Here is a 16,801-nt window from a genome sequence, read left to right as displayed (position 1 = left end):
TATGATGAAAGAGGAATTCCCACAATATTGGAATCCAATTAATTAAATGAAGAAAGTGTAACTCCTAGTGCAAAGAAATTGATGGAGATTTTTATTTAAAATTTAAGAGAAAAATTTAGTTAAATTTATCTTTTTGCATAGATAAGTTTAAATGATAAAAGAGGAATTCCCACTATATTAGAATTCAAATGTTTAGATGAGAAAAGTGGAGTTTTTAGCTTAAAGGAATTAATGGTTATTTTTATGTAACTTTAAGAAGAATTTTTAGCTTAAAGGAATTAATGGTTATTTTTAAGTAATTGTAAGAAGAATTTTAATAGATTTAATTTATGGAAAAGAGGAATGCCTGTGATAATTCGATTGCACTCATTAAAATGAGAAAAGAAGGATTTCAAGTTTATTCAAAAAAATAGGTATTGATATTTTAGTTAAAAGATGAATTTCCATGATATTTGAGAAAAGATGGATTTGAATTAAATTCTAATGTCAAAAGATGAATTTCCATCATAATTCTACCTAATGAATTAAGGTTGAGAATTTATGTGGGAAAAAGAATATCTTGTTTTGAATTGGTAAAATCACTAAATGGATATTTACCCAAAAACTAGAGAATTAGTTGAAAGGAATCCTGGTAGAGCTAAACTGAATGAGTTTAGTTAGACTATGTGAGGTCGGATAGTAAACCTAATTGTCCTTCTCTCGAACTAAATCAAACAAAAACTTCGTGACCAATTCCAGTTACTAAATCCAAAGAATAGACTACCGAAACTAATCTAGTTTTTCCCTAACCAATCTCACCAAGAATCTAGTTGGATAAATTGATAAAATGACAGGTAGATTACCCTCATGAGAGATCAAGGATCCTCATTATGAAACTGGGAATTATTGGAAAAAGGGTCTTTGGAACCGATCTCAAACTGGAATCTCACTTGCATTGGAAACTCTGTTTTTCATTCAAAGGACTGTTTTATGCCAGAATGTTGGAGGAAGCATTTGGTTTATGTTTTTCTAAGAGGAGGTTCGTTGGAACAGCTGGCGAGGAGTCATCAAGGGACATCACCTGCGGGGGCGGCAAAGCTTGTCGAGGTCTTGACCAACCTCGGTACGGTTAAAATGGTGCGCTTTCGATACGATGGGTGAGGACCGACGAAGCGGTCCCTGAGTGAAGTGCTAGGATACCTAAGGAGCATCCTAGAGGGTTCTCACCAGGCGATGCACGGGCTCGCGGTTGCTAGGACACTCAAGCGTATGTGGAGGAAGATATCTGATGGACAAAAAGGAAAGGTTTTGGGAACGAAAATTTAATATTGGGTCTCATTGGTTGGCCAGCTGGTCTTCAACGGAGAGTTCAGAGGATGCAGTTTTGTAATACAATGGACTTGGAATTTTGGAAAATGATGATCAGAAATATTATAATTTTATTCAAGGATTGTCTTAAAGCTAGTCGAATTTGTTAAAAATGGTAATTTTATATTAGGTGTGTACGTGGTACGCCTATTTGATTTTTGCATGAATCGCCGACTAGGGAGTCTGGGAACTCTTTTCCTTGTCAGTACCCAGGCAAAAACCCAATCAAATCTTTATAAAGGAATCCCACCAATTCCCATGGGCCGGATGGGGTTAGGGTGGATTGGAGGATTCCTGAGAAGCAACTAGATATGATTAGTTATGTTAATCACTTTAAATCCTGAGAAGACCTTGTTCTGTGGGAGGGGATCATTGGTTGTGCCTTGGAAATGAGGAAAAAAGCGGTGATTCCATGTACCAAGTGCAAGTCTCTTCTTGATCCAACCATGTGACTTCAGGCTTGGTCAGATGAGTTTAATTTAGTCAAGACTTGACTCGTTAGAGTAATCTCCTAGTTAAAAGATTTTTTCCCCCTTCTTGGCGGAATTGTCCGTGCCTTCCGAGCAAGGAGAGTCTTCCCGACCCGCCGGTCTTGGAGGTACCGCCTAGCCTCTCGTCCTGCACATCCACGGGCGGCGAGTCCCCGAGTGTGCAGAACCCCCGGGGAGGCCGACGCCGCTTTCGTCACACGAGCAAGAGCCCCGGAGAGCAGGTGGGTGGGGACCTCACAGTCTCAGTCTACAATGCGCCCCCGCTCCTCGATGGACCACTCCATGCCCACGCTCCTCGATGGACCACTCCATGCCCACGCTCCCTTACAAGATTGTGGGGGATTGGCTTCTTGGGAGGATATGTGACACTCCTCTCATAACTCCTATAAGGAAATTAGAACAAATAGTTAAACATTGAAATTAGAATAAATAGTTATTAAACGTTGAAATAACTAGTATAACATACAAAACATACTTCATACATGTGTCAAGATCCCTTTGCTAAGGGTTATGCCGTACTGCTTAATGTTTTGGCATGTCCCAATGGGACCCACATGTCTAAAATCTTCAAAAATTTATGGCTGACATGTATACACATTTATTGGGTGTACTCAACCGAGTATCAAAACCCATGTCATTATCATCTGTAACATTAAAAACATAAAAAACAGAGCTACTATAAACTACAACCCCCATGCCTCTGCTACCACCTAGACCATGGTTCATTAGGGAAACTTTGAGCTAATTTTGGGGCCTTTCGTATATGTTGGAAATATTCCATTTGGATCAATGAGGAGAGGGCTACCGTTTACGATAGAAAGGGCATACCTTTTAGGTGTAAAGGGCATACCTTGAGCATATGAACTCCAAATTTGTCGAAACTTATTAATCTAGAACCAACTTTTCAATGGCTTTCTAATGACACGTTACATGGATAGGTTTTGATACGATCTTAATAATAAGGTTCAATGTGTCCTCCCTTTTTTACTACCTATGGTGGCATAGCATTCCTTACAATGCCCAAAAATGAGCTTAAAATTCCCCTAATGGTAGAGGGGTCTAGACACCTTGGTTTTTCCTAGGTTTGTCGTGGGAAATAGTCTGATATATCTACTAGATGCTTGTGATGTCAGCTTACCAATCACACTCCTATTCTCGGTGTGCAGACCCGATGAAAACGATAACTTTGCGTGTTGTACACTACTTGTAGCTTACCCTATTTCTCATTGTTTTGACCTACCCCACTGGGACCACCACATGTCCAAACTCTTTAAGTGATGATGGCTCATTTGTATACACATTGGGTGTACTCATCCCAGTATCTATTGTGGATGTCATCTATAATATCAAAAACGGTGTGGCCAATGCTCTAGCGTTCTTAGGTAGCTACCGGCATGCATTGGGAACACCCAACATGCATTGGAAGCTTAAAATTCCCCTGATGGTAGACGGGTCTAGACACCTTTATTTTTCCTAGGGTTTGTCGTGGGAAATAGTCTGATATATCTACTAGATGCTTGTGATGTCAGCTTACCAATCACATTCCTATTCTCGATGTGTAGACCTGGTGAAAATGATAACTTTGCGTGTTGTACACTACTTGTAGCTTACCCTATTTCTCACTGTTTTGACCTACCCCAGTGGGACCACCACATGTCCAAACTCTTTAAGTGATGATGGCTCATTTGTATACACATTGGGTGTACTCATCCTAGTATCTACTGTGGATGTCATCTATAATATCAAAAACGGTGTGGCCAATGCACTAGCATGCTTAGGTGGGAACACCCAACATGCTGGAAGCTCCTAGTGCATGCCGACTACCAGAATGATTAAGTTATATTGGCATTCATCAATAGCTATCGGCATGCATTGGGAGCTCATGATCCTGGAGGACCAACCTTTCTCCCCAGATGTGTTGATTTTCCTTACTTTGATTTGGACCACAGGGGATGGGACTTCTTACTCATTAGAAAGATGACCTGTAGGAGTTGGCTGGCCACCCAAGAAGGGCCCACTTTTGGTGCTAGTTGACTAGGTCATATCCGGTCATGGGCTGCTGGTCATGGGCTAGCCGACTAAGCCATGTGCTGGCTGACTAGGATACACCTAGTGGTGGGCCCATTTTGGGGGCTGTCGGAGACCTCTTTCTACTGGCCGCGTTTGCTGCCCCTTTCCCATATATATAGGGCACTTGCCCCCCCACACATTTTTTACCAACTATCTTGTGTATATAGTAGACTTTACACTACTTCTCCTCTCTTGAATGTCTGCATTTTGCTGCTCTCAGATTTTTGTCTCATTTTCACTGCACTTCCGTCATGGTATCAAATCCCTAGGTGGCTTAAAGCATTGGAGATGGTGAGAGCTTGTGGGGTTGTACTTAGTGCAGATTGGAGCGTATTCGGGCCGTACAAGACGTGGAGAAGTGGGTAGAAGATGAGGGTCATTGCTCGATAGCCACCTTGCAAGAAAGTGCAGCCTCTTTGTCAATTTTGTTTCCCACCCACCCTCCTCCCTTCACAAGACCACGTTGAAAGATCCCTACCCCCTCCGTGCAACGAATTCCAAGGTGCTAGTAGCGGAAGTAGCACTTCTTGCACAGGGGGCAGAGCCTTTCACTCGAGGCCTCCCCCACGGATGTCCAAACAAGAGACCAATCCCTTGGTTCTTCCAAAACCTAACCCGGAAAAACTTCCCTCACCCAGTAGACATAGGCGATTCCTCCAGGATATTTTATTCTAACGTAGTCAAGAGCCCTAACTAACCAAACTGATTTGACCGACCCGTAAGTCACATGGTCAGATCAAGGAAGAGACTTATACTTGGATCATAGAGACCAACACTTTTTTCCTCATCAAGAGGCACAGCCGTTGATTATTTTCCATAGAACAAAGACTATCCGGGATTTACTTCATCTATCGTAACATAATAGAATTGAGTCTCCTTTTAGGGATCCATCCACACCCAATATGAAATTTCTTGTTTTCACAGATTCAGCTGTCTTTAAAACAATCTTTTAATGAAACCATAGTATCACTGATCATGATTCTCCACATCCATATCCATTCTTCACATACACATTCACATACATCCACTCACATCCCATATACATCCTGATTCACATGACATCACATCTCATCCATTCATTTACATCTATCTGATTCACATCACATCTCATCACCTCTATTCACCTCACATCTCATCACCTCTATTCACGTCACATCCATCCATCCATTCATTCACATCTATTTGATTCACATCACATCTCATCACCTCTATTCATATCACATCCATCCATCCATTCATTCACAACTATCTGATTCACATCACATCTCATCACATCTATTCACCTCACCTCATCACCTCTATTCACATCACATCCATCCATCCATTCATTCACATTTATCTGATTCACGTCACATCTCATCATATCTATTCATTCACATCACATATCACATCTGTCCCAATTTACATCACATCTCATTCACTCATATCCCGATTCACATGACATCACATCTCATTCATTCACATCCCAATTCATATGACATCACATCTCATTCATTCACATCCCGATTCACTTCACATCACATCTACTCTTCATAGAATTTAAACATAGAATTTAAGAGAATTCTAATTTTCATATAAATATTCTTTACACATCTATTTATGCATAAAAATCAACTTCAGTGGGAATAACACTTTTATAAAAATCCTTTTATGCATCTATTACTTTAATGAGAATAACACTTTGGAAATACAAATATATCCTTTATGCATATTTCTATGCATAAAATCAACTTTAATGAGAATAACACTTTGGAAATAAAAATAAATCCTTTATGCATCTTTCTATGCATAAAATCAATTTGAATGAGAATAACACTTTTGAAATAAGAATAAATCCTTTATGCATCTTTCTATGCATAAAATCAATTTTAATGAGAATAACACTTTTGAAATAAATATAAATCCTTTACGCATCTTTCTATGCATAAAATCAATTTTATTGAAAATAACACTTTTATAACAAATAAATTTCAATATGCATCTTTCTATGCATAGAAATTAAATTTAATGAAAATAACAAACTTTTATAATAAAACAATTTCCATTATGCATCTTTCTATGCATAGAAATCAATTTTATTAATTAATATTAGTGATGTCCATGCATATTCATAGGTAAATAAGTACATGGAGTAATTAGAATATTTCTTTTAGAATGCACAATCGGTGGGAATTACTCTTTTGGAATAACATAAAAATAAACTTTCTTTTTCATAAAATTTTGGAAAATTTTGCCATAAGCTCCTTTGTATGGCTAACCATTTCTCATTTTTATCATTCTAATTTAAACTGAAATTAATCCAATCTAGATGTATAGGACTCTAATCTACTCAATTTTTAGAATTCAAGAGAGTAAACAATAAGAAAAGTTTAATTAGTCATTTAACTAATCTTTCTAGGATTAAGAAAGGTTGAATTATAAAGAAGAGAAGGGGCTGGCCTTTTCCTCAAAGGCATAGCATTTGAATTTAATTCAAGCAACTATAAAATAAGAAAATTAAGAAAACCATAGATTTAAAATTAAAAAAGTAAGAAAATTTAGCTTACATGGAGTTGTAAGCATTTCTTCGGCTTGAGGGATTGAGGGTTCTACTCTTGTTTAAAGCAAGAGTGGCCACCAATTTCTTTAGAGAGGATTAAGCCAAAAACAATTGAATTATTAAAAAATTCAATGTAAATGTCTCAGGACAGGAGAGCAGAGTAACAGTGCATAAATACCATTAAGCTTTTACAAAGGGGGAGGCTTCTTTTTATAGGAAAAAGTGAGCCTCTAACTAAGAAAACTGATTCTAGAATTTCCCAAATCAGTTTGGTCAATTTTTGATCATTTTAGCTTACTTTTTGTGGGGACAGGGATCTTTCAGCTTGGTATCAGAGCGGATCAACTGAGAAGCAAAAAATGTCAAAATTTTATGAAGTAGCAGTAAAAGGTTGTAATTGTCTGATGAAATTCATACAAATTGATATTCAGAATGAAGATTCATAAATAGGTAATTGGGTCTTCAAATGGAAGTACCGTAATTGTATGGAATCCTTGACTTGCTTGAGGCCTACACATGGTGATATTTACCTTAAAATATCGAGGCTACCCGTATATACCGAGGCTATAACTGTAGCTCTTTACTGGCAGTATATACGAGTAAATCTAAGACTTGAAATTATAAGCAAAAATGCTATCTAGATGATGAATTCGAATGTGGTTGATATGATTTTAAAAACTCTGTTTGAGAACTGATGAGTTGATTTGGATTCTAATTGAAAAATGATGATTCTTGAGTTTTGGTTGAAAAATGATGATTCCTAAGTTTTGGTTGAAAAGCGATAAGCTGAGCAAATCCACAATGAGGATGAATGGAACGAGTCCCTGTGATGATGTTCGTAACTAAAATGAGGTTCATGACTTCAGTAAAACACTATGAGATTAGTGGATTGTGCTGAGAGATTGTTACTGTTAACAGTTGACCCAGTGAATCAAGTTAAGGGATGACAAATTAAAAACCTGTACAATTGAAATTCCCCTTGGAGGAATGTTCAGATGGAAATTTTGGCGTAATAGACCATAGTTGTGTTAAGGATATGAATGATCTGATCTGAATGAATTGTTATCTGATGATGAGTTCTATATATGGGATCTTTATCCCAGGAGTTTGTTGGGCTCACCATACTATAGGAAACCCCAGAATCAGTTGGATCTTAAGGGAAAGAGTCGTCCTCTAAGATGAGGACATCTCATGTTTTTTAAGTGGGATAGGATGTAAGATTGCTTCCTCCAACTTTTGAGGTGTGAAGGTGTAAGAACATCCCCTTCTGATCTTATAATTATTCCCCTCTTTGAAATAAAAGAAAGATTCTATTTTACCCCGTTTTTGCCTGGAGAGAGAAAATACCTAGAGGGAGGTATTTTAAATTTGAGATATTTTTGGATATAAAAATCCTCCTAGTGTCTAAAATGATTTCCCTTGAAACAAAAATTAAAAAAAAACTTTCCAATGTGCAATTAGAATTAATTAAAAATAGGTATAAGGACCTTAGCCTAAGGGTCTAGATTTTCAAAAAATTTTGAATTATACTCCAATTAAGGTTTCTATGGACCAATAAGATTTATCCAAATGTAGGGAGGAGATAAATTGAAGAATTAAAAAAAAACCCCAAAAATGAGTAAATGCTCACATAAGATGAAGAGTTGACTGAGTACAAGGTTTATTAGTTAAAAATCAAGAGATATTAAGAGGAAATGATGCATTTTTAACACCTCGATGTGGGGATCTCCCCTCATGAAGGAGGCACCTATTTCACATGTGTGGAGGATTTTTAAACTAAAAAATAATGAGATATTTTCATCTCTCCTCTCGTCTGTTTCAACTAGATCCAGAAAGTAAGCTAAACTGACCCAAAAATGGTCAAAAATTGAGCAAACTGATCTAGAAAATTTGAGAATCAGTTTGCTTGGCTAGTAGAGGCTCACATTTTCCTATAAATAGAAGCCTTCCCCTTTATAAAAGCTTAATGGTGTTTATGCACTGTTACTCTGCTCCTATCTTGAGCCATTTACATTGAATTTTTTAATAATTCAAAATTTTTTGGCCTAATCCTCTCTAAAGAAATTGGTGGCCACTCTTGCTTCAAACAAGAGTGGAACCCTCAATCCCTCAAGCCAAAGGAAAGCTCACAACTCCATGTAATTTTAAATCTATGGTTTTCTTGATTTTCTTGTTTTACAGTTGCTTGAACTAAATTCAAATGCTATGCCTTTGAGGAAAAGGCCACCCCCTTCTCTTCTTTACAATTCAGCCTTTCTTAATCTTAGAAAGATTAGTTAAATGATTAATTAAACTTTTTTTATTGTTTACTCTCTTGAATTCTAAAAATTGAGTAGATTAGAGTTCTATATAGCTAGATTGGATTAATTTAAGTTGAAATTAGAATGATAAAAATGAGAAATGGTTAGCCATACAAAGGAGGTTATGGCAAAATTTTCCAAAATTTTATGGAAAAGAAAGTTTGTTTTTATGTTATTCCAAAAGAGTAATTCCCACCGTTTGTGCTTTTTTAAAAAAATATTCTAGTTACTCCATGTACATATTCACCTATGAATATGCATGGATATCACTAATATTAATATTAAAATTGATTTCTATGCATAGAAAGATGCATAATGGAAATTGTTTTATTATAAAAGTGTTATTTTCATTAAATTTAATTTCTATGCATAATGGAATTTTTTTGTTATAAAAGTGTTATTTTCATTAGAATTGATTATGCATAAAGGATTTATTCTTATTTCAAAAGTGTTATTCTCATTAAAGTTGATTTTATGCATAGAAAGATGCATAAAGGATTTATTTTTATTTCAAAAGTGTTATTCTCATTAAAGTTGATTTGATGCATAGAAAGATGCATAAAGGATATATTTTTATTTCCAAAGTGTTATTCTCCTCATTAAAGTAATAGATGCATAAAAGGATTTTCATAAAAGTGTTATTCCCACTGAAGTTGATTTTATGCATAAATAGATGCGTAAAGAATCTTTATATCAAAATTAGAATTCTCTTAAATTCTATGTTTAAATTCAATGAAAAGATATCATGTGAAGTGAATCGGGATGTGAATGAATGAGATGTGATGTCACGTGAATCGGGATGTGAATGAATGAGATGTGATGTCATGTGAATCGCGATGTGACTGAATGAGATGTGATGTAAATTGGGATAGATGTGATGTCACGTGAATCGGGATGTGAATGAATGAGATGTGATGTCATGTGAATCGCGATGTGACTGAATGAGATGTGATGTAAATTGGGATAGATGTGATATGTGATGTGAATGAATAGATATAATGAGATGTGATGTGAATCAGATAAATGTGAATGAATGGATGGATGGATGTGATGTGAATAGATATGATGAGATGTGATGTGAATCAGATAAATGTGAATGAATGGATGGATGTGATGTGAATAGAGGTGATGAGATGTGATGTGAATCAGATAGATGTGAATGAATGGATGGATGGATGTGATTTGAATAGAGGTGATGAGATATGAGGTAAATAGAGGTGATGAGATGTGATGTGAATAGAGGTGATGAGATGTGATGTGAATCAGATAGATGTGAATGAATGGATGGATGGATGTGATGTGAATAGAGGTGAATAGAGGTGATGAGATATGATGTGAATCAGACAGATGTGAATGAATAGATGGATGGATGTGATGTGACTAGAGGTGATGAGATGTGAGGTGAATAGAGGTGATGAGATATGATGTGAATCAGATAGATGTGAATGAATGGATGAGACGTGATGTCATGTGAATCAGGATGTAAATGAATGATATGGGATGTGAGTGGATGTATGTGAAATAATGGTATAAATGTGTATGTGAAGAATGAATGTGAATGAGTATGTGAAAGAATGGATGTGAATGTGTATGTGAAGAATGGATATGGATGTGTATGTGAAGAATGGATGTGAATGTGTATGTGAAGAATGGATGTGAATGAGTATGTTAAAGAATGGATGTGGATGTATGTGAAAGAATGGATATAGATGTGTATGTGAAAGAATGTGATGTGATATGACATGAATATATGTGGATGTGAAGTGATAGATATGAATGTACAGATAGATGTGAGAAGTCGTATATGTGAATGATTGGATATATGAAATAGATGTGTAAGAATGAGATGGATGTGTATGAATGAGATATGATGTGGATAGAAGTGATGTGATATAATGTGGATAGAATGTATGTGATGGGATGGTTATGCGAATGAATGTGATGGATATGAATGAATGTAATGTGATGTAAATGGAGATAGATGTGATGTGTGATGTGAACGAGTATGATGTGATGAGATGTGGATATGGGTAGATGCGAGTGAATGAGATCTGATGCAGATAAATGAGAAAAGATATAATGATATGGGAAATGATGTGATGAGAACAGGAATACATATGAAATAAATGAGAATTGACGTGGAACAATATGGAAAGACGAGAGTATGATGTGATGAGATGTGGATATGGGTAGATGCGAGTGAATGAGATCTAATGCAGATAAATGAGAAAAGATATAATGATATGGGAAATGATGTGATGAGAACAGGAATACATATGAAATAAATGAGAATTGACATGGAACAATATGGAAAGACGAGAGTTCGTTATAGAAACTGTATTTATGAAATGTTTTTAAATGATTGTTTTATGTCAAGAATGTTGGGGAAGCATTTTGACCATCTTGTGAATGAGGTCATGGAGACCTAATCTGATAAAGTTGCAACAGTTAAGTCAATGGAGGACGTCTCGTGTAGCAAGGTTGGTGGAGGTATTGACCAGCCTTGGTTCGATTTAAATGGTGAGCTTTAGGTACGGTGAATGAGGGACCAAGGAAGCGGCCTATTAGTGAAGCGCTAGGTGACCTGCGACGTCGAAGGATCCTAGAGGGTGCTGACCAGACGGTGCTTGGGCTTTGGGTCGCCGAAGATACCCACCTGTGCGTCGGGGAAGATATGGGAACAAGGAGTAAGAGTTGTTTTCTGAATTCGGATATGGATCTGGCTGATTGACCTTGCTGGTCCTCAACGGATGAGTCCGTGGCTTTTTTATATGGTTGATCTTGCTGATCTTTAGCGGAGATTCCATTTTGATTTTTATAAGTGAAAATATTACCGGTTACTATGAGCTAGGAACTATCGAAAAGGCCCCTGAGTGGACAAGTGGTGAGCGTTCTGGTTGCCAATGATGCCATAGGTAACACCGATGAAGGAAAAATTAGAAATTAGGATTCGACCGAAGATTTTGGAGGATTATGATCAGTGACACCATGGTTTCATTAAATGATTATTTTAAAGATAGTTGATTCTGTGAAAAAGGCAATTTCATATTGGGTGTGTAAGTGGTGTGACTAGTTTTAAGTTTCCATGAATATCCGACTAGAGGACCTGGGAACTCTTTTCCTTGGTACCTGGGAAAAAACCTAACCAAATTCTTAAATGGATCCCATTACTACAATGGTTGGGCGGTTGGCTAACCCACGGGATTGGATGGTGTTAGGCTGGATTGATGGATCCCTAAAAAGAGACTCAATTCTGTTATGGTATGATAGATGAAGAAAAGCCTGGATAAAAATTGTTCTATGGAAAAGAATCAATGGCTATGCCTCTCAATGAGAAAAAAAGCGTTTGTCTCTATGATCTAAGTGCAATCTTTTCCTTGATCTGACTATGGGACTTACGGGTTTGGTAAGATCAATTCAGTTAGTTAAGGCTTTTGACTACGTTAGAGTAAAAATATCCCGGAGGAATCGCCTGTGTTTTCCAGGTGAGGGAAGTTTTTTTGGGTTTAGTTTTGGAAGAACCGAGGGATTAGTATCTTGTCTGGATATACATGGGCAAGGCCCCAAGTGAGAGACCTTGCCCCGCATAAGAAGTGCTACTTCCATTGTTAGCACCCCAGAATTCGTTGTGCGATGGGGGACATGGAACTTTTACATGGTCTATATGGGTAATCACAGTCCTTGGAACTTTAAGGTAGATACCATCATATCTAGGCCTTAAGCAAGTTAGGATTCCACATAATGGTACTTACATCTGAAGACCCAATTTCCAATTTATGAATTTTCATTCTGAATATCAATTTATATGAATTTCATCACATAATTACTATCTTTTACTGGTATTTCATAAATTTTTCATATTTCTGGTTCCTCGGTTGTTCCTTTTTAGCCAATTCGCTCTGATACCGGTTGAAAGATCCTTGCCCCCTTCGCGCAACAAATTCTAGGGTGCTAGCAGCGGAAGTAGCACTTCTTGCCCATGGCAAAGCCTCTCATTCGGGGCCTCACCCATGGATATCCGAACAAGAGACTAATCCCTCGGTTCTTCCAAAACCAAACCAGGAAAAACTTCCCTTCGCCCAGCACACATAGGCGATTCCTCCAAGATATCTTATTCTAATGTAGTCAAGAGCCCTTACTAACCAAACTGATCTGACCAAACCCATAAGTCACATGGTCAGATCAAGGAAGAGACTTGCACTTGGATCACAGAGACCAACGCTTTTTTCCTCATGCTTAAAATTTCACTTTTGCTAAATACTCATAATTTCAAAAATTCATCTTTTACCATTTAATTTCTTGGATCTCAATTATCATGGGAATTCCTCTTTTGTATAAAATAAATTTACCAAAAATTTCTCTTTTACCATTTAATTCCTTGGATCTCAAATATCATGGGAATTCCTCTTTTTGTATAAAAATAAATTTACCAAAATTTACTCTTTTCTCAATTAATTATGCATAATTACAAAAAAATATTTCTCATGAATATGATGAAAATCATTCTTTTTGCATAGGATGTCCAATCCTAGAATATGGTAGGAAGTCCTCTTTTAGCATTATACATAAAACTAAGATATGTGTTATTTTCTATAATTTTTGCCATAGCTTCGTTGCTATTACTGATAATTCTTAATTTTTTGCTAAAAGAACAAAAGATTGTAATGAAAATATGATGGTAGTTCCTCTTTTATGCTTAAAATAAAACTATGAATTTAAATCATAATTTTAACCATAATTATAAACATAACTATGATTTTCTCACTAGAATAAGCTAGATTCAACATTCCTATTTTTCCAAATTGTTAGGATAATCCATTTCTCATTTAGAATGAATTGGAGTAGTTTTCAACTACTCATAAACAATCTAAAAGAATTTACCATTATTTTAATAATACAAAATCATGAAAATGTCATTTTCTTAATCTCTAGCTTATCAAGCCTAGAGTTTAGCTTTGAATTAAAAGACTATCATTGAGAAACATCCTTTTTCAAGGTATTTAGCCATAAAGATGGATATTCTTTTAGAGAGAGAGATTTACTTAATGAAAACATTACAAATAAGCATAAAGATTAACTTTCTCTTAATTAAGCATTAAGAATTCAAGGGAAAGCTTGATTTGAATTAAAACAATTATTTAGAAAGCTTCTCAAGCTTGAGAGGGGTTGAGAAGAAGAAAGTCATTGAGATAAATTGGAAAAAACCATAAAATTTGATTTTACCTCCAAGTTTGGCTTGATTCTCTATTAGCAGTGAAGCCCCGGACCAAACCAATTGGTCCACCAAGAGGAGAAGAGCAACTCCAAGAGTTGTTGTAGAGAGAGAGTCTGAGCTCCAAGCTCCCAAGAGAGAGGAAAATTTAAGGGATAATAGAATATATGATAACTTTAATATAATACTGGCATAGTATAGCTCCAATATGAAAATACAAAGGAATGAGGGTCTATTTACAGATGAGGGAGGCCACTAACAAGTCTTACTAGGTTCTAGAAGTTTCTAGGTTTAGTTTGACTTAATTTCGACAAGATTTGGACCAGTTTGGCTCCCTTTTTGATTTGGTTTGATCCACAAGAGAGGAGAGATAAAAATATCACAATTTTTTTGAATTAAAAACCCTTCCACACATGTGAAATAGGTGCCTACATCAAGAGTCCCCCTCTCCTTATTACCAAGGTGTGAAAAATGCATCATTATTCTAAAATATCTCAATTGTTTAGTAATATCTCATAATTTTTAACTAATAGACCTTGTACTCAGTTAGCTCTTCATCTTAAGTGAGAATTTACTCATTTTTGGGTATTTTATTTTTTTCTTTTGGATTTATCTCATTCCAACACTTGGTTTAATCCAATTGACCAATTGGAACCTTAATTGGACCATAATCTAATTGTTTTTGAAAATGTAAACCCTCAGGCTAAGGTCCCTTATACACATTTTCAATTAATTCTTAATGAACCTTGAAAAGTTCATTTTAACTTCTGTTTCAGGGGAATCCATTTTAGACACTAGGAGGATTTTTATATCGAAAGATATCTCAATTTTGGATTATCTCTCTCTAGACATTTTCTATCTCTAGGCCAAAACAGGGTAAAACAAGATCTTTCTTCTATTTCAGAGGGGAATAATTTCAAGAATAGAAGGGCAGGTTCTTACATCTCAAAAGCTGGAGGGAGGAATCTTACACACGTGAACCCCCCAGATGGTATATTTTCTCAACATGGCGGAGAAACTTGTAAAGATCCCCACCCTCCCGATGTTCCCAATGGACCAGCAGTTGGATGGAAACAACTATGTCCTGAAGTCAATAAGAGGAGAATTTACAAGAAAATTATGCCTTGATATCTTGTATCATTTTGGACAAGGAGCCTACTTCAATTAAGGAATCTCTTTCCCAGGAAGCTTCAGGAAAGCCATGCAAGTATAACTAGAGGCCATAGAGAAGAATGGGACTTGAGAGTCTGTTTGAAGGCTGTCGAAACGGTTAGTAATTGGTGTCAAGTTGGTCTATAAAACCAAGTATAAGTTTGATGGGTCGAGGACAAGCACAAGGCCAAAATTGTGGTGGGCTAAGGGTTATGCTCAGTGGACCAATCGACTATGAGGACACTTTTCCATCGACATCTAGGATGGCTACAATTCTAGTAGTTCTAGCCCTTTCCTCTCATCTAGTAGATGGGATGTTAAATCTATGTTTCTGAATGCTGACTTCCAGGAGGTGTATGTTGAGCAACCTCCAGGCTTTGAGGTTCCATTTCATTTTTTTCTGGGATTGGACATTTGGTAGACGGGGGTTCTTTGTTTCTCAGTAGTAGTGGTATGTTCATGAGTTGTTGGAGGCCTTTCGGATGGAGAAGTGCAAGCCTATTTCATCTCCAATGGACCTCAATACCAAACTTATTGTACAAGATCCTTGTTGGTGAGAAAGTTGATGCCTCTTTATATCGAAAATTTTTTGGTTCACTAATTTGGTTGCGAAACACCATATTAGACTTAAGTTTTCTAGTGGAGCTATTGAGCTCATTTATGCAGACACCTTTAAAGACTCATCGGGATGCAGGATTACGGATCTTGCATTATCTATAGGGTATAAAAAAATTTGGACTCTTTTATGACATTGGAGGGGGATTGAAGGATCGAGTTAGTCTTTGAGGTTGGAAAGAATATGATTGGGGAGGAGATCCAAACATAAGATCTACTAAATTAGGATACGCCTTTACCCTTGGCTCGAAAGTGATTTCTTGGAGTAGCAAGAAGCAGCCATTATTGCCTTGTCTTCCACTGAGGCAGAGTATAAGGCTATTTGTGGTGCTACTTTGCGAGGTGGTCTGGTTGAGGAGGTTACTTGTTGGTGAGAATGGGTTTCCACATAGGAAACCCACGATCATCCAATGCGACAACCAGATCTATATAGTTATTGCTTGGAATATCTCTTTGTTCATAAGACAAGATTTTTGATCGCTCGTGACATCTTACTAGCCTTTTGTTCGATGGAGGACAATGTAGCAGACCTCTTCACAAAGCCTCTTCTTAGCAGATGCTCTGTTAGCACTTTAGCTCGCTAGGATTGGTTTTGCATCTAGGAGATGAGAGGGGGTGCTAGCATTCATCTCCTGTTTATACCATATTATAATTTAGGGAGTGAGGGCCTATGATACGGTATGCCCGCTCATGGGAGGAGTCCCCGATAATTTCCATTTTTTCCCATTTCTTTCTCCAATTTTGGTAAGCATGGGGGGCTATTTTTTTATTCTCTTTGGTTGGCCTATAGGAGATGGTTAGCTAGGAGGGGCCCAACTAGGGCCTAGCCAATAGGGCCAGGCTTTCCAACAAGGTTATGCTAGTTGTGGGGTAGTCAACTAGATATTTCTAGTCGTGTGGGGCCCTATAAGGGGATGTCAACCTATTTAGACTAGCCAACTACTAGTCTGCTAACTCGTTGACAAAATCCATCGAATACTGTAGCTGATGATACTGTGTAGAGTGAGATATGTTGTGATCATCTAATGATGGTACCCACCTCGTCCACAACCAATCTGATGATGGATTGAATATT

This window comes from Cibotium barometz, chromosome 31 (assembly GCF_041138505.1).
Source record: "Cibotium barometz isolate CiBa-2024 chromosome 31, ASM4113850v1, whole genome shotgun sequence".
Taxonomy (NCBI): Eukaryota; Viridiplantae; Streptophyta; class Polypodiopsida; order Cyatheales; family Cibotiaceae; genus Cibotium; species Cibotium barometz.
The sequence above is the reverse complement of the archived record's forward strand: the minus strand, read 5'-3'. Positions refer to the sequence as shown.